General features: G+C 39.5%; 1 protein-coding gene across 8 annotated transcripts in view; it reads left to right on the plus strand.

Moving 5' to 3' along the window:
- kiaa1109 (KIAA1109 ortholog) overlaps positions 1-19304 on the plus strand; it is a 487987-nt gene that overhangs the window by 19269 nt on the left and 449414 nt on the right. For all 8 annotated transcript variants that reach the window (XM_080193511.1, XM_080193510.1, XM_080193515.1 and 5 more), the window contains exon 2: positions 2661-2776. The gene's annotated coding sequence lies outside the window, so the exon portion shown is untranslated. The remainder of the gene's footprint in view (positions 1-2660; positions 2777-19304) is intronic.

The raw sequence follows: 19304 nt of genomic DNA on the forward strand, positions 1-19304 counted from the left end.
GGTTTCATGGTCATCAGCAGACTGAGTTCCACCTATTATTAAATTATTTATTGTTTGACACAAGCTTGTATTTCATTTATAGTTCAGCCAACGTATTGTTTTAATTTTATCTATCAATTTCCCATGTTTTCGGCCAGTACAATGGTACTGGCCGAATATCGTTGATATTTGCTTATAAAGTCGGGTGAGGTAAGGTGACATTGTGCTCTCATCTCCCCACTCCTCAACTAATTCAAATTCCTTCAGGCCTAGTCTTACCCCAATTCCTAGGTTTACTAATCCTACTGCTTATGCCTATAGGTGTCATGGGCTTAAAGTGCCCTCACCCAAAGAAGTGGTTGGTGCCTGTGTTTTATTGTACAGGGTACCCCTGAGCCCTATATCCTCAGCAGCGTCACTAAATTGCAGCCACCAGCTTTTTTGAATTTTATCATTCATTCCTCTATTTGTAAATATAAACTGGTGACAACCGTGTTCTGTTATTTGTGCTTTATTGACCACACCACCAGCGTTCCTGTTCCCTGAAGGTTCCTTCTGGGTTCCACCAGTCTTGTATTCTCTTAATTGTTTTTGACTGTTGTTCTGCTACAAAGTTTGTGATCTAACCTTCTGACCCCGTGAACCCCCCCAAATCTATGGCTTTTTCCAATCCTTCTGCATAACTGATTCTGCACTGTTATCGCTTGTGAACCTACTTCTGTATAAGTACTTCTGTGAGTATATAAGTATGCTCACCCTTTTGCAAAGCTGTCCTGAGACCCTGATGTGGATATCCTGCCGACTATGCCAGATTATTACTGCTAATTTCTTTTAGTTAACCACCGGAGACTCAGAGCAGGTTATAATCATTTATTCAACCATAGGCAGGGAAAGCATTAGTTCAGAGAAAGGCTTCTGAAACACCTCTGATGTTTACAGAAAAACGGCGCATGTTTATACCATACTTTGCATGTACACAAACATTGTTTAAATTTCGACCTAACAATACATACAGGCTGCAATTTCCCATCCCACTGCACTGATTTTTATTTTAGTGCAGCAGGCCATGAGATTTAGGTGGTGCCCAATCTGCAGGATCCAAGCTGGACGTCCGACCCTGCGCATGTCTCCACTGCTGAGCTGCATAAATTATGCAGATGATAATCTCTATTTTTAAAATTTCATTAGAGGGCCTGGGACGGACTTATCGGGCCTACTAGCTTCTAACTCCCTCAGTAGGAATATTTCACTCCAGCAGGTTTACAGTAGCCCCCCACTTGCAGGGAGTTGGTGGCCCAACCCTGCTGGAGTGAAGGGGGTAGGGGCAATTGAGGCCCCCCCAGAGGGTTGGGTGTTGGGGTGGCATCCACTAGACATTGGCACCTTGGCAGTGCCAGCCTGTGCCCCTGGCACTGCCCAAGGAACAAAGTGCTGATGCCAAAGGACACTTTGGCACTTCCCGAAAGGGGTGGGGCCTAATGGGGGCAGGGACTGATGGAGGGATCGGTGGAGGTCCCTCTGTCACTCTGCAGTAAAGATGGTTGGGGAAGGGAAGGAGGCCAGCAATTGGGGCCAACCATTGGAGTGGGGGGGGGGGGGGGAAAATCAGTCTGCCTGGGGGGATGGGTGGTTTGAAGCTGCCCGGGCGCAGGTGGTTGGGGTGCTAGAAATCTGGAGGGCGAAGGCTGTGCTCAGACATGTCTGGGAGACCAGCGATCAGGCTGTGGGGGGGGCTTGGAATGTTGGTATTGCATGGGTCACAGAATGAGCAATCTCAACACTGACAGATTGGCACATGCGCAGTGGCCTGCTCATGCTATGCTGCCAGCCTCTCAGTGGAAAAGGGCCCTGCCCACTTTTTAAAAACGTGATTTCTGCTGTGCACTCAGCAGTTCATAAAGCGTGGGAGATTCTTCTATGAGCTCCCACTGAAGAAAACAGAGTGATTTATTCCAGTTTTCATGTGAATTTGATACTTCAAATTTTTTTGGAGATTTGTCCTCTGTAGGTTTTACCAAAAACAGATATCTTATACAGTCTCACATATTTACCCTTGCATCCACTGCAGAGGCTTCCAACCCATCTTGGTATGACCACTCCCCTATCTCTGTCTGATCCTTGCTGTCTGACTGCAAAACTTCATTGTTGCTAAAGCTAATGCAGTCTTTGTGAGATACAAAGCACAGCTGGAAATTCTGCTGACTTTAGTATATGAAGGTCAACTGCTGTTCGAATGTGTTCGATGTTAACCTTTGTAACAAAGAGGAAAGCTAGTTCACGAGGATCTGTAAACATTTTCTATTATTTTCATATTAATTATTAATTCTTAAACTTCACTACATAATTACATTAAAATCTCAATTTTTGATCACTTATTTTCCCCGAACAGTGGTTTGAACGTGCAACTTTCTGGCTGACACCTTAAATAAATAAAGCTGTATTGTGATTATGTCTACAATTAAAATGACTAGAGATTTTTGAGCCAAATAGTTTTATTTCCAGAGTGTGACATTATTTAGCTGATTTTTAAACAAAGTTTAATGCTGAATCTTTGTAATTAGGTTCTGACTGCCTTTTTTTTAAATAAATTGATATCTGGTGATGTGTGAAACTGAATTAGGAATGCATTTTGTTGAATCCTGAGTCCTTTTAAGAAATATTTATTTAAATCTTTCATTTAGGTTTTATGGTCAAAGTGGGGATGTCTGTCAACAATTTTCTCAATCACGTGCAAATATCCTAGACCCTGGCTTTCCAGTGGAGTCTGCATTCGAGACTCTTGTCAAGTTAATAAACAGTAAGTGATTTGAGTTAAATTCATATTATTAAAAGAAATGTAACTTAGTTGTACCCTTTCTGGTAACTGTATTTAACCATAAAGGTTTTGGTGAAATTTTCTGCAATTGAATTGGCCTTTTCTCTAATACCATAATTAACATTGAGATGAATAGTAACACACTTCATTTGGATATTTTAATTTGATTTGAGTTATTATTGTCGTATGTATTGGAATATAGTAAAAAGTATTGTTCCTTGCATGCTCTTCAGACAAAACGTACAGTCATAGAATACATATGGGAGAAGGAAAGAAGAGGGTGCAGAATATAGTGTTGCAATCACAGGGTGTAGAGAAAGATCAACTTGGTATAAGGTAAAAACGCAATACTGCAGATGCTGGAATCGGAAACAAAAATTTGAGCAAGTCTGACAGCATCTTTGGAGAGAGAATAGAGCCAACATTTCAAGTCTGGATGATTCTTCATCAGAGCTAAGAGCAAAGAAAATCAGAAGAGATTTATGCTATGAGTGGGGGAGGGGAATGTAAATGGGGATGAAGAAGGCTGAGAAAGGTGCTAAGTTGTCTATTAAGTGACCAGAATGTGTGAGTGGCAGAACAGAGGTATAAATGGTTAAAGCAGTTGCCCTGAAAGGGGGAGGGGGCAAGACGGAGAGGGGGAATGGAGAAGTGGAAAAATGGAAGTGAGAAAGAAGGATGATAAAAATGGACGAATGAGATGAAACAGAGTGAAATGAAATAAATGGAAATGGGGTGAAGGTGGAGGAGAGAGTTAATGCTCTGAAGTTGTTGAACACAATGTTCAGTCCAGAAGGCTGTAAAGTACTGAATTGGAAGATGAAATGCTGTTCCTGCAGTTTAAATTGGGGTTCACTAGAGCATTGTAAAAAGCCAAGGATGGGCATATGGACAGGAGAGCAGGGTGGTGTGTTGAAATGGCAAGCAAGAGGAAGGTCTGCTTACAGATGGACTGGAGGTGTTCAGCAAAGTGGTCACCCAATCTGCATTTGGTCTCTCCAATGTAGAGTAGAGTGCATTAGGCGCAACGAATACAATAGACCAGATTGAAGGAGATGCATGTGAAGCACTGCTTCACCTGAAGAGGGGTGTTTAGGACCTGGGATGGTGAGCAGGGTGGAGGTAAAGGGACAGGGGTTGCACCTTATACGATTACATGGGAAGGTGATGTGGGCAGGAGGTGAGGTGTTGGCTGAAATGAAGGAGTGGACCAGGGTGTCCCGGAGAGAACAGTCCCTACGGAATGCTGACAGGAAGAGTGAGGGGAAGCTGTGTTGAGTAGTGGCATCATGCTGGAATTGGTGGAAATTTTTCAAATTTTATATAAAGCCTGGCCTACCGTGGAATGCCTCAATGTATTCACCGAACCCCAGGGCTCTGCAGAACTTGGTTTGGGAAACCCTATTTTCGTGAATACCTGGAACTTCAAACTTAATATACTCTACAACAAAAGTTAGTGGTCCTTATCCAGACCATAACAGTAGCTACACGTGTGTGGAGAGACTAGAGAAACAGCAGTATTCTCCTTTTAAGTAGAGGAAGTTGAAAAGAAATTTGATTAGAGGTGCTGAAAATTTATGAAGGATTTGGTAGATAAAATAAGGAGAAGCTGACAGAAGGTTTGATGAACAGAGGACACAGATTTAAGGTGATTGACAAAGGAACCTGTGGCAGCAGGGAGTTTAAATTTGCAATGCATTGCCTGAGGGGATGGCAAAGCAGATTGAAAAGTTATATTCAAAATAGATTTGGATCAATACCGTACTTGGAAGAGGGGAAAAAAATTATAAGGGGAGTGGGGCTATTAGAGGTTTCTACCAGAGAGTCTGCGCAGGCATGATGGGTCAAATTGCCTCCTGTTTGCTGTATCATTTTAAGGTTCAATTTCTTTCTGAAGCAGTAAAATTCATCAGAAACTTTAGAAAACAAAATCTTCTAAAGATAAATAATAGGAAAGAAAAACACAAAATATTCTCGTGCAGTCAGTATTAATGTGTAAGTTGTCGTTGGAAAGTTGGATGTCTTTGCATTTTCTATTGTTGTCACTACACCAGTGAGGAAGTTTAATATATAATTCATTCTGCTAATATGTAGCTTATTCATGTCTATGTGTTATCACATCCCAGAAATTGCTATTAAAGATGTGATGTAGCACCCTGAATACATTATCAGCATACATATGAGAAAAATGTGGCCATAATTAATACAATATCTTTCCATAGTGAAAACCTTGCGTTAATTTAAAAATTAGGAATATTTGTATTATTTTTTGAAGGAATCTATTCCACATAATTCCAGATCTGTAACAAATACAAATCCCTTACCTCAATTGGGTTTTTGCTAACTTTATGGTTGAATCAGGGGCATAATTTAGGTGAGTAATTTTATGCAAAGGATTTCCTTTCTGTGATGGGATAGAAACTACTGCAAAAATAATAGCTTGTTCACAGCATCTCCAATTATTAGTTTGCAGAAATTTAAGCAATTTGTCATGAAGAAGAGAAATGCCATTAGTTTCAAACATGGTGTCTACAGCAGTAATTTGTAGGGGTGCACCTCAAGTTGCATAGCTTGAGCACTTTATCCTGGGCCTCCTTGATAGAACTGGAGTTGCTTTAATGTGGGGGCCTCAGATCTGGGAAAAGGGGCTAGCTCATTGATGACGGGCTTGTCATTCAGATGAATCGTCAGTGTTAAATCAATCGCAAATGCTTCAACTGGGACTGTAACTGCCAAGTACTAATGCTACCGATAGTAATGTAATCCAGCCCCCAATTTGATCAATTTCAATGACCGATCACTATTTTTATTGTGAAGACAAGGCTGTGGAAACTGTCACTGGAGGATGTGCTTTTGTCTCAAGCTGACTCACCTTTCAGATCACCCAAGGGCGCTTTATCTTGCAGACAGTTGGAACAATGTCAGTTAGAATGCCGATTTCTTGCTGCTGCTTTTTATCTACTTGGAGTGACAGTTGGGAATTAATTAGCTTTCAGTTGTATAACTTGCTGGCCTCTGAAGTTAATGTGCAATTTATAGGAAACTATAAAACTTGCTTCATGTAAAAGATCCTTGATTCTCCGTTTTAATGGTTGTGAATCTGTCAGTAATTATTCCCAGGGGATCCAACCATGGGCATCCATGACTGTTTCTCCTCTTGTCTAATTTTAGGTGCCAACAGTGGCTGTTTCAATATGGCCACAGAGAACATTTTCCTTGAATACTGTTTCTAAAGTCTTCCCAAGAACTGATGTTCAGTTAACCAGCTTGTAATACCAGAAATATTTTAGTATACGTTATCCATTCCTCTGGCATCTTTTTTGCATTTCGCGAAGATTGGAAGATTATGGCAAATGCTTCCACCACCTTCACCTCACTTTCCTCAGCAATCTGAATGCAAGCCATCAGGCACAAGCGACTTATCCATCCTAACTTGCTGGTCATTGGCGGCTGGCACAGACACGATGAGCCAAAGAGTTTTACAGCACAGCAGGAGGCTCTATGACCATAACAAACCCTTCCAGTAATTTTTGTCTATCAATTTTCACTGCAGCATTATCTCTATTAGCGCTGCTTCTACAGATATTTTATCCCCATTATGTTCCTTAGTATTCATTGATGCAAAGTACTTAAATCTTTTTGCCTTGCCCTGTGCCTCTGAGGTTATATCTTCCTCTTTGTCCTAATAGGCCCCATCCTGTGTCTTGCTACCCACTTATTATTTATATATAGTTAGAAGATTTTTAGGTTTTTTTAAATTCTGCTACTCTTATTTTCCTCTTCCATGTCCCCTCTCGATTTACTGTATTTGATACGGTTTTTGTTTGATGAATTCACCTGACATGCATTATTGTTAAGGTATGGATCAGAAATCCAAAGCCTGATGAGAACCCAACAGTTTTTCTATTTTAGCATTAGTGTGAGGAGAAGGTGTTTTACTCCAGGTGTGATTCTATTGACATACTAGGAAGCTTTTATCACAACAAGCTTTATTTTAACTGTAATGAATGAATTAGCTTAAGTTTTACCATTCAAAATACTGGAACATGACAAGATACAATTCTTAATTGTGAACCTATCTGTTAGTTCCAATTCAAGCAACACTTCTCTTATAGACTTAAACTTCTCTTCAAAATTAGTTGTCAACACACATACATATGTGCTTGTACTTGGACTGCCAGCTATTGAGCCTCCAAAGTACCTCGAGAGAGAGAGAGAGACCTGTTTCTCCTAGCAGGTGCCAAACAGCAGGGTCCTGCAAGAGAGATCGAGAAACACCTTTTGTTTCTTTTATTAGCAGGTTCTATCTGCCTGCTTTTCCTGTAAGCTTAGCTCCTCCCTTTAAGCACGTGACTTTGTTAATCAACCTAATCCAAACCAAATAAACAAAAATGCATTAACTCAGATTAAAACAAACACATCTGTAGCCTGCATTTTCAGCATGTGAGCTGCCTGTTTTCCATACATATCAGCACCATGTAAAACAACTAAATTTTAAACATACCTCTTACAAGAAATGTGATATAAATGCATTTCTTAAAGGTCCAGTATCATCACATTGTATATCTTTTTTTTTTCACCATTCTCTATCTCCCTCCTTATCAATGGAGCTCAGGCTTTGACTCCCCTACTTTCCTTTTAGAATGTTTCTAGTCTGTACCTGAAACATCCCTTTAAAGTTCACTCTTTGTTTAAATACAGGTTTTTCTGCCAGTCTTTGTTCTGTTTTATTCTAGCCACATCGTCTCTCCTCCTACTGAAGTTAGCCCTCTTCCAATTTAGAAGTTCTAATTTAGATTGAGTTCTGAAGAATTTAAATGGGCTTGAAATGTTCACCCTGTTTCTCTTTCCACATCTGTAGCTGCAACAGCTGAGTTCTTCCAGCACTTTCTGTTTTTAATTCTATTTTAGATTGTTCCTTCATCTTCTCCATTACCAACCTAAATCTTACCCAAGTGTTATAAACCTGTCTCTGTATTCCTCAAGGTCCTCAGTCTACTATCTAATATAATATTACTTCTTCAGTGCTATCCAACATCTCACTTCTCACTTTTATGCACCTTATTTCTCTTTCTTCTGTATGTTTATGCCATCCACTTGCCAATAGTTTTGACCTTCTCAACCACACTAGTGAACCTCCTTGTAGAGACATAGTTTCTAAGCTTGTGAGGTGCAACCCATCCTTGTTTGAATTGGTGTCTCTTGTCCAAGAACTGATTTTAGTCCTTAATAATCTGAAGCCCTTCATCCTGCACCATGTCTCAAACCTCCTCATCTTCCTATTTCTGTTCTCGCTATTGTTGGGCACTGGAAGTAACCCAGACATTATTACCTTTGAGGCCCTAACCCTTGAAAGCCTTCCTGTAGGACTATCTGCCCTTTCTACATCATTAATAGCAACATGCTCTGCTTTCCCCTGCAGGATATTCTACACTATCTTTATGATGTCCTTGACAATGGCAATAGGGATACAACATACTTAGCAGGACTCCCGATGATGGTTACAAAAACCGCTGTCTGTCCCTTAACTATGGAATTTTCTATAACACTAGCATTTCTACACTTTGCTTACTCTTGAAACCTGTGCAGTTCTCTGTCTAATGGTGCCATGGTTTCTCCTCCTTCAGGGTATCACCACTCTATCAATGATGCATACCAATTTGAGAGCAGTACACTCTGAAGACTCCTGTACTTACTGCCTCTTCCGATTCTTGAGCCCATGCATTCACTATCCTGAACACTCTCTGCCAATGGGATGGATATCTTTTGGATTGTCAGAGCGGGAAACACTCATCCTTCTTGATGCTTTGCCATACAGCAGCTACCCTTCATGTTTGTAAATCCTGAGTTCAAATTTCCTATATTTTTAATGGTCCTGCAGAAGGTGTGAATTATCCTGAAGTACCCATATTGTGCATGAATTGCAAGCCATAGGTCTCAGTTACCTATTCAGGATCTTAAAAAAAAATCCTCAGTTCCCTCTTTGAGGATATAACTCATATTTGCTTGAAACAATTAATTTTAATTAATTCCTAGACCAGTGCCAAATTTAGAGAGAGAAGATAAGAGAAAAAGGGAGTGCCTCAATGAACAGTTCACTTATCTACTTTTCTGTGATACCACACCTTGATATTTTTCTCATTTTTCGCACAGTCTGTCTTCTCCCACCCTGACCCCTGCCAGTCTCATTCTGCCCCCACCTGCCTCAATACTGCACTGGGCTCATTTAACCCCCCAGTGATCTCTGTCCAGCTGTTGGTCCTGTTCTGCTCTCACCCAGTCCCTGCCACTGTGAGAACAGGAGTTCTTGGGATGTGCCATATTCCTTTGTCAACATTGTTGCCTCATTGTTGGAAATAGCTAATAGTTTGTGGTAGGTATTGTAGTATCAGAGCAAAGTCATATCCTTTTATTGACTAACATTTCAAGAACATAAGTAAGGAGCAGGGCTAGGCTATTCACTCCTTTGATGAGGAAAAACCACACTGTACTCCAGGTATGGTCTTGTCAATATGCTATTGAATTTTAATAAGATTTCTTTACAATCCTACTCAAGTCCCTTTATAATTTTAGAAATCATAGAAATCCTACAGTGCAGAAAGAGGCTATTCAGCCCATTGAGTCTTCACTGGCCACAATCCCATCCAGGTCCTACCCCCATATCCCTACATATTTACCCGCTAATCCCTCTAACCTACACATCTCAGGACACTAGGGGCAATTTTAGCATGGCCAATCAACCTAACTTGCACATCTTTGGACCGTGAGAGGAAACCGGAGCATCGGGAGGAAACCCACGCAGACACGGAAGAATGTGCAAACTCCACACAGACAGTGACCCAAGTCGGGAATCGAACCCAGGTCCCTGGAGCTGTGAAGCAGCTGTTCTAATCACTGTGCTGCCCATTTTCTAATTACTTACAATACCTGCATGCTAACTTGTAAATTCTGTTCAGGGACACCTTTTGATTGCCTTCTTTTGATTGCCAACATTTCCCAATCTTTCTTCATTTGAAAATCATTCTGCTTTTGGGCTTATTAAGATTTGTTGAAACTTCCTGTTTCTGGGTATTGGGTAAAACTGTGATATGATGAAAGACTTCAAGACAGCTAAATATATGGAAATATTCAGACGACTGAATCAGCACTTCAAATGATATATCTCATGCTTGTTTATATTTTGGTTTTGAAGACAATGGCTGAAATTTGGGCGCAACTCGCAGAACTGAATTCTCCATTGGCCTTGAGTGGGATTTTACGAGCCTCGCCTGAGCGAGGTTGTAAAATGCTGGCCAGTGTGTACGTTAATGCAGATTGGTATTAGGGGTGATGTTTTGTTCTGGCAGCAGGGATATTGAATTGAGAATTCTCTAATCTAATTTAATAAGATATAAATGCACTGCAGGTGTGTATCTCAGATTAACCAGCTCTATGTTAGAGTATTTTTTTAGAATCCTTTTGCAGTTACAAAAAAATAAGTAATTTTAAACTTGAATTTAGGGAAACTGTTAGTTAATTGTCTTTTTCTCTGGGCTACTGTTGCATTAATTAGCTTTACTAATTGATGTAATCCATCTGTTATTTTGAATGTGTTACTTTCAACAAAATACAATAGATAATGAAATTGTTATTCTTGTAATTGATTACTGAAAGTGAACCTTCCCCCTTTTCAGTTATATTTTCCCTGGTTTCCTGTGACATACATCATAGAATTCCTACAGTTCAGAAGGAGGTCATTCGGCCCATTGAGTCTGCACCAATCTGCCGACAGAGCATCTTACCTAGGATGACCCTCATCCTATCCCTGTAACCACACACATTTACCCCACTAATCCCCTGACCTACACATCTTGGGACACTAAGGGTCAATTCAACATGGCCAATCTACATAGCCCATACATATTTGGACTGTGGAAGGAAACAGGAGCACCCGGAGGAAACCCAGGAAGACTATATAAACTTCACACAAATGGTCACCCAAGGCTGGAATTGAACCTGGGTCCTTGGCACTGTGAGTTGACAGTGCTAACTACTGTGCCACTGTGCTGTCCTTATCAGCCTCAAGCAAGATTTTAAATGATTTCTTCCAAGGCCCGAGTGTGAAACAGTTGCTCAGAAGGGAGTCACAAAACAGGTTCAGATGGCTTTTGAGCCATTTTGTTTCATTTCAGAATATTTTATTGCTTTGTTTCCTCACAAAATGAAATTAGACTTGCTGCTCTCTTCTAATAATCATTGACAACTCTGTGTAAAGCAGTACTCTCCTGACTTCTATTCCCAGCATGACTATCACACACATGAACCTGTGGGTGTTTTCTGTACAGAAAGTTTTCTTGTTGTTTATTTTCCTATTAACTATATTGCATTGATCTATAAAGTGTCCTATGAAAAATTTCATTTCAAAGCTGAAAAGTTAGCATCAGTCCATTCCTTGCTTCTCACTATGGGGGTGAGATTACTCATCTCATTTTCTCCTTATTGATGTGCATTAGGCACCTATAACTGACCTTCCTTTTACATGGAGCAGTAAATGTTTACCCAGAGAGAGAGTGTGAACATGTCTGAAAGAAACATGCCGATAAATTTCAGTGGCGATGCCTGAGTTGGGCCTTGATGGAGTACATACTATTTTGTTCTCATTGCATCACCCATTATCATTGACCTACATTGGCTGTTGATTGACTAATACCTCAATTTCAAAACACTCATCCTTTTTCAAGTCCCTCCATGGCCTTGCCCCCTTCCATCTCTGAAATCTCTTCCAGCCCTACTACCCTTTGAGGCATTTGTGCCCTGTTATCTCAGGAAAATCTCAAATAGAGCCCTCAGCAAAAAAAAAATTGAGCTCTCTTCTACCACTCTTTCAGGCAATTTGTTCCAGATCATAATAGCTTGCTGCATTAAAAAATCTTCTAATCTCACCTCTGGTTCTTTTGTCAGTTATTTTAAATCTGTGTTATCTGGTTATTGACTGCTCTGACATTGGAAATGATTTCTTTGTATTTATTTCACCAGAATCAGACATGATTTGCAAACTTTATTAAATCACCCCTTAACATATTTTGTACTAAGAAAATCAGCCCCAAACTTCTCTGAGCAAGATGTCTTGCAACTCAGTTGCAATTCCAGTGAATTTCCTGAGCACCTTTTTCGAAGTGTTAACATGCTTTCTGAAACGTGGTGTCCAGAATTGGATATACTACTGCAGGCGAGGCCCGAGCAGAAATTGGTAAAAGCTTAGCCTAAAACAAGGAGGTTATGTTATGCTGTTATTTATAAAACTAGAGATCCCAAATACTTTTTGAAGTAGTCCTCCTAGTAAGATCTGCTACCTTGAAAGATTTATGCAAGTTCATCAGTGGATTTCTCCATTTCTGCATCCTGTTAAAATTGAATAGTTTAGTTTACATTGCTTTTCTTATTAAAATTTACACACTTAACCAGTTAATTTTTAAAAGCATTTCATGTTCATTATTTCTGATGTTTATGATATCAATAGGAGTTTTGAAATACTCCTTCCAGGTAAATTGCTGAACATTTTTGGCAGTGGTTTGGGTGCATTGTTCCTTTCTTTGTTACATTGCCATTAAAACCACTGAGTATCTTTCAACTACTCAACAATGTTTTGTTTTTTCCTTCCTTGTACGTCCTCTACAAAATCTGCAATGTTGTCCCCAAGCTGCATGATTGCATAGCAATCTGAAAGTTCTTGTGCAGATTAAGTTACCCCCTGTAAATTACCTTGTATGTTTGACTGCACAATAAACTAAATAGTCAAATGAATCAGCCATGTTCTATTTTGAAAATATTAGAAGTTATGTTGGTGCTAGTCAGCATTAACTTCCCAGCAATCATGTAACTGACATGTGATAATACTTAAACATTAACAAGGGTAGAATGTTTTCTACTTTGAATAGTACTGTGTAATGTAGTTATGTTGTTTGTGCCATGTTGCCATGAAATCAGTTAGATTTAAAAATCAATGATCTGAACTGTTAATTGTTTCCATATTGTGAGATGCCTCCAAATTTGCTGAGATTTTCCAGCACTTCGTTATATTTCCGATTTAACAGCATCCACAGTATTTTGTTGATTTACTATAATAACTTTGTACTTTTTTTTAGCTCTTCCTAGTTCAAAAAATGTGCTGTGCTCCTATTTTGTGCCTGTAGCACACAACATTTTGACTGACTAAAGATTCATGACTTCACTACCACATGTTATTTGGTTGGGTCCGAGTACTGGATGAATATTATAGCAGTAGGTTTTTTCCCAATAATCTTATTATGTATATGCGTGGACAGATACCATTACAAATCAAAGTTCTATGTTTGCAAGTGATGAACTATAAAAATACTTGCTATTAACCTTCTCACTTGAATGTCAATTATAAATCAAATAATCTAAGTATTGAATGTTTGAAAAACACAGCCGGCCTGGTGGAATCTGTGAAGAGAAAAGCAGCGCTTAATGATTTGAGTCCAACATGAGTTTCCTTTGGAATTGGAGAGAGAGAGAAATGCGTTGAGTTTCATGCTGTTTCAAAAGTGGGGAAAAGCAGTTGGAGCAAAACAGAAGGTCAGGAGAGATTAAATGACAAACATGTTGTGGAACACAAGGCAAAGGTGTATAACGATGGTATCAAAATGCAATCTTTAGTCCAAAGTATGTGATAGTGGTAGAAACTGTCAGCACTATCTGAGATTAAAATAGCAAAACTTGTTAATGGCAGAAAAAGGGATCAGCACAGTCTAAAAGCAAAAAGCAGAATGTGTTAATTTTGATTTAATTTATTATTGTCACGTGTATTGGTATACAGTGAAAAGTGTAGCTTCTTGCATGTTGTACAGACAAAGCATACTGTCCATAGGGGAGAATTTGCAGAATGTAGTGGTACTGTCATTAGCTTGGGTATAGAGAAAGATCAACATAATATAAGGTAGGTCCATTCAAAATCTGACGGCAACTGGGAAGAAGCTTGTTCTTGAGTTGGTTGGTAATGTTTTCAGACTTTTGTATCTTTTTTCCAACGGAAGAAGGTGGAAGAGAGTATGTCCGGGGTGCATGGGGTCCTTGATTATGTTGGCTGTTGTTCTGAGGCAGCGGGAAGTGTAGACAGAGTCAATGGATAGGAGGTTGGTTTGTGTGATGGACTGGGCTATGTTTATAACTCTTTATAGTTCCTTGTGGTCTTGGTCAAAGCAGAAGTGATACCAAGATGTAATATATCCAGAAAGGGTACATTCTATGGTGCATCTGTAAAAGCTGGTGAGAATTGGAGCGGACGTGCCAAATTTCCTTAGTCTTCTGAGAAAGTAGAGGCGTTGGTGGCCTTTCTTAACTATAACATCAGTGTTAATAACAGAAATAAAAGCAAAATAGTCCGTGGAAGGGTCATGTTTCTCTCTCCACAGATGCTGCCAGACCTGCTGAGTTTATCCGCCATTTTCTGTTTATATTCAAATAGAATGTGTTCATCGCAGAAAAAGTTGTCTGTGCTGTCTGAAAAAAAAACTTGAGAAAGGCTTGTATGGGGTTCGAGCAGAATGCAAAATGAAGGACCGTGTTCAAGATATGATGTTGTTGAATATAGTGAGTTCAGAAGGCTGTGAATTGCCTTATCAGGGGATAAGGTGTTGTTACTCCAGTTGCACTGGGCTTCACTCTAATCGTAGAACTATAGAATCTGTACAGTGGAGAAGAAGGGCATTCAGCCCATCGAGTCTGTGCCGATCCTCCGACAGAAAATCTTACCAAGGTCCGCTCCCTGCCCGATCTCTGTAATCCCATATTTTTATCCTGGTAATTCTCCTAACCTATGCATCTTTGGGACTAAGGAGCAATTTAGCATAACCAATCCACCTAACCTGTACATCTTTGGACTGAGGAAACCGGAGCACATGGCAGAAATCCACGCAGACACAGGGAGAATGTGCACGCTCCACACAGACAATTACACAAAGCTGGAATTGAACCCGGGTCACTGGTGTTGAGAGGCAGCAGTGCTAACCACTGTGTCTCCATGCCACCCTGTAACATTTTGGCAGTCATGATGTGGAGATGCTGGCGTTGGACTGGGGTAAACACAGTAAGAAGTCTCACAACATCAGGTTAAAGTCCAACAGGTTTATTTGGTAGCAAAAGTCACTAGCTTTCGGGTCTGTGGCCCTTTCTCAGGTGAGTAGAGAGTTCTAATCACAAACAGGGGATGTAAAGACACATAGTTTGCAGATTCTGAAATGTCAAGTGACAAGAAGATCATGCTTGTGAGCTGAATAATGGTGTCCAGCAAAGCAGTCATTCAATATTCATTGCACGCCATCGACCCCCATATCTACCTCAACTACACCCCCCCTTCCCCCAATCTGGGTGACAGAGCACTCAAATGTGTCTGAACCATTTTCCTTACTTATGCCGTCACCCTTCCTGTCCCTCCCAGAACCATGATAGGGTTCCCCTTTTCCACTCTGCATTCTCTCTTTTGTTGGATGATGCCGACACCAAACTCATCCTCACTTCACCTGTCAGCATTCTGGAGGGTACATTCCCTCTGCATAAGATCTAACATCTGCCCCTTCATCTGTCCTCACCATTCAACGCTCAAAACATTTCTTCCAGTAAACTGGTGTTTAACTTGCACTTCCTTCAATTTGGTATATTGTATTTCCTGTTCGCAGAATGGTCCCCTCAACATTTGGGACACTAAACACAATCTGGATGACTACTTTGCAGAACACCTTGATTCAGCCCTCAAGCATGAAACTGACCTTCCTGTCACTTACTATTTCAATTCACCATCTTGCTCTCATACTCACATTCTGGTTCTTGGCCTCGTAGTGTTACAGTGAAACCCAAAACAAACTGGAGTAACAGTGCCTAACCTGCTGGTTGTGCACTTTATTGTCTTCTGGACTCAGCACTGAATTCAGTAACTTCAGAGTATGAACTCTGTTCTCTATCTCACTCTTCTTTAAATGTTATTTTTTGCACAGCTCACCTATAACTTGTTTTTGTATTCTGTAGAGCCCAGACCGTTGTGCCGCTTTTAATAGGTTTGGTATCTTACCTTTATACCACGATTCACACTTCCTTTAGTCTTTACTGCTCCCTTTTTCTTGTATTCATGATGCCTTTGTCACATCTCTTCTGAACGCCCACATTTCCTGATCTTGTATTTTGCTCTACCTGTTCTACCCTGTCTTCAATAATACAAAATACATCAGATCTCCAACTCTCTCCAGCTCTGAAGAAAAGTCAGACGGACTCAATTTAGCTCTGTTTCTCTCTCCACAGTTGCTGCCAGACCTCCTGAGTTTCCAGCATTTTCTGTTCTTATTTCAAGTTTTCAGCATCTGCAGTATTTTGCTTTTAATCTAAATATCCTGTCTGCCAGGAATTATCTGGTCAGCCTATAGATAATGTTCTCAGTATGCTGTGGTGGAGCCTTTTCTTAAAGGAGAGGAAAGTCTAGAAACAATAATGCTTACAATATTCACTTACCTGAAGCAATAATCTTACTGGAATTCTGTTTGTTTTAATGAAAACATCATATGACAAGGACATTCACTCCCTTCTCACCTCCATATTCAAATCAGGAGTGTGATTAACCCCAGCTTGAACAGTAATTATGTTCTGTATAAATTTGATCAGATCTGAGAGACTTTTTTGCTTTGCTAACCTGTTTTATGCCTCTGGGTTTGCCAATTTGAATTTTCAATTTTGAATGATCTGTGCTTTTTGCTGCTCCATCATTATTGGAGTAAGCCATGCCAAATACAAATAATTGAATCTAGCAGTATGTGTGAATAGCATTGGAAATAGAAACAGGGAGTTAGCTAGCGTTCCTAGTTCCAAACTTAGCCCCTCATTTTGCAGTGAACAAAGCAGGTTTGCAAGATAAAGCCTTCAGGTCCCTGCTTCTCAGTGGGTAAGTTGGGTTAGTTCTTTTCCACTCAACTGCAGGCTCATATGCATCTTAATCAATCTCAGTACTTGTATCTTGCAATCATCAACATCTGCCTTTCACCGCCCACCTGAATGTGTGAGGAAAGTTAAGGGTTGGTGTTAGTCAACATGGGGTCTACTTAACAGCATTTGAAACATTATGAATACTAATTTTAAACAAAACACATTTTAAAGTGTTGGAAGTGCAGGGAACATGTTGACTGCAACTACTTACTGTGCTAGCATGTAAATTCTTCTGTTCAGATAAGTGAAGAGAAGTGTAGTACTGGAACTCGGGCAGGGAGAGATCCAAGACAACATGAAAGTTTATTTTCAGAAGAAAATCTTTTTTGCTGGAAAATCTCAGCAGTGTTGGTTAAACATATAATTCCAGTTGTTGAGGTCTTTCACCCTCTAAAATTGAGACTTTTATGCATATTAGTGCACTTTAATCTTGCCTCTCCCACGCTCCATTCATATTAGTGTGTTGCAACCTTTTCATTGGGCCTCTGTGCCTGTTTGGCTATCTAACGAGAATGTCCATGTGTTATGAGCTATATTATAACCAGAGAATTGCTCATTTATGGAAAATGCTGTATTAGCACATTTTATAGCTGATAGTGTGCTTTCACAGAATAAAATGATTGTGACTGGACTGTCAAGCTTGCATGGAAGCTGTGGTTACTAGCGTTTCCCAAGGAGATATTCTGGATATATGGGAATATAAGCTGACTGGCCCAAGAAGCTGGGAGTTCTGATTCAAGGGTGTCAGTGCAGGCAAACTATTTTGGAATAAGTGTACTTTCCATCCTAGTATCTCACAACTTGACTTTCTTTCATACGTAATGAAATTCAGTGTACTGGGATTGAACTCAAAGCAGCTTTCCTGTTTATTAAATGAATGCTATGCAGAGTTGCATGACCTGTTTCTTTGTGATCATCTTGTATCATCGGCGGTTTAAAGAAAATATGATATTGTCATTGTAGTAAAATTAATCATAATTTTTAATAACAGTAATGCACACTGTAAAATAACCAATTAGCATATCTATAACATCTCTTTCAAAATGACTTTTGCTTTAAGTAGACAATCTACAAAAATTAGTGATATTATTATCAAAAGGAAATGAATAGTTTCTATAGTTCTGGAGAAAAACTCCTTGAAAGTTATTCTAGTTCAGCTGAAAATATGTCAGTAATAGATGTGGAAGTGCTTCTGAAGAACTTCTCACCATCCTATCCGTTCATCAAAAATCTCAGTTGAATTGCCCCTTAATGTTCTATAAACACTTTTGTAATTTCCCCTCATAATCTAACCATTGGAGTTCTGGTAGCAGCCTTGGTAAATCTTTGCTGCAATATATCCTATCTAAGGTGCAGTGTTCAGAATTCTAGCCATTCATACTCCAGATGTGGTCCAACCAGGGCTTTGTCTAGTTGTAGTTCTTTTATATTCCAGCTCTCTAGTTATAACTGCTAATGTTTTTTTTTGGTTTTTTTGTAACTGCAGTTTGGGGATCTGTATGTATGTAAGTGTAAAAATCTTTACGGACCTATACTGTTCCTGTTTGTACCATTTTAAAAAGTACTATGATTATTTTTTTGTCCAAAATGGATGACCTTGCCTTGCCTGCTTGAAATATATCTGCTGCAGTTTCGTTTCATAGTTCTCAGTGAAGGACTCTTCCTTCCAATTCAAGTGTGTATACATGATCTTTCCTGTTTGTCATCTCCCACTTGAATCAATCTTTTAAGCAGGTCTGTTTCCTGGCTTATGATAACATTAGTCAGTTCCAGTCCTTGGTTCATTATTTGTTTCCCTGAAATTCTAAGTAGATTATTTTCTTTCTGAATTGTGAACACTGACACAAATTACTCTCTGCCATTTTCTCATTTTCTGCATATGTTTTTGAAGGATCCGCATTATCCTGTTTCTTAAAATATACTTGTGAAATCATTCTGTAAATCTTGCTACTTTTTATATTCCTATTTACAATTCTTACTAGCTTTAGTGTCTTTCTTTGCTGTTCTTTATTTCTACCACTACTCCCTGGATGTGCATTGTTCTTAAAACTGAAGAAAGTTTATTGTTACCTTTCACCTCTTTAATTAACCATGGCTGTTTTATTTGGTAAGCAGACTGTACTCTAAGGTCCTGCATTAAGCTTTTTTTTAACATTTCCCATTCTTCATCTGTAGTTTTACCAATTAACAGCGTGACCAGGTTTGCTGCCTCTGACCTCATTAAAGTTGGCCTGCCCAAAATTTATTAATGTAACTGTCTCAAGTTTTTCATTTATTAAACCTAATATTGAATGCAATCATCTTTGATCACAATTAGATTATTAACTAAATATAGCTCATTAGTCATTATTAAATGCAATATAGCCTGCCCTCTTGGTTTTAAAACATATGCTCCAGAAAACCATTCTGAATGCCAGATTTTACTACCTTTCTAATCTGAGCTATTGTGTTTTTCCAGCAGTCTGAAAATTGAAGCCTCTCATTAAAACAACTTCACTTTTGCTTCAAGTGCCTTATCTCTGGAGTAATACATTCTGACACA

The sequence above is a fragment of the Carcharhinus amblyrhynchos genome, chromosome 1 (assembly GCF_965287045.1).
Source record: "Carcharhinus amblyrhynchos chromosome 1, sCarAmb.v2.hapA, whole genome shotgun sequence".
NCBI lineage: Eukaryota > Metazoa > Chordata > Chondrichthyes > Carcharhiniformes > Carcharhinidae > Carcharhinus > Carcharhinus amblyrhynchos.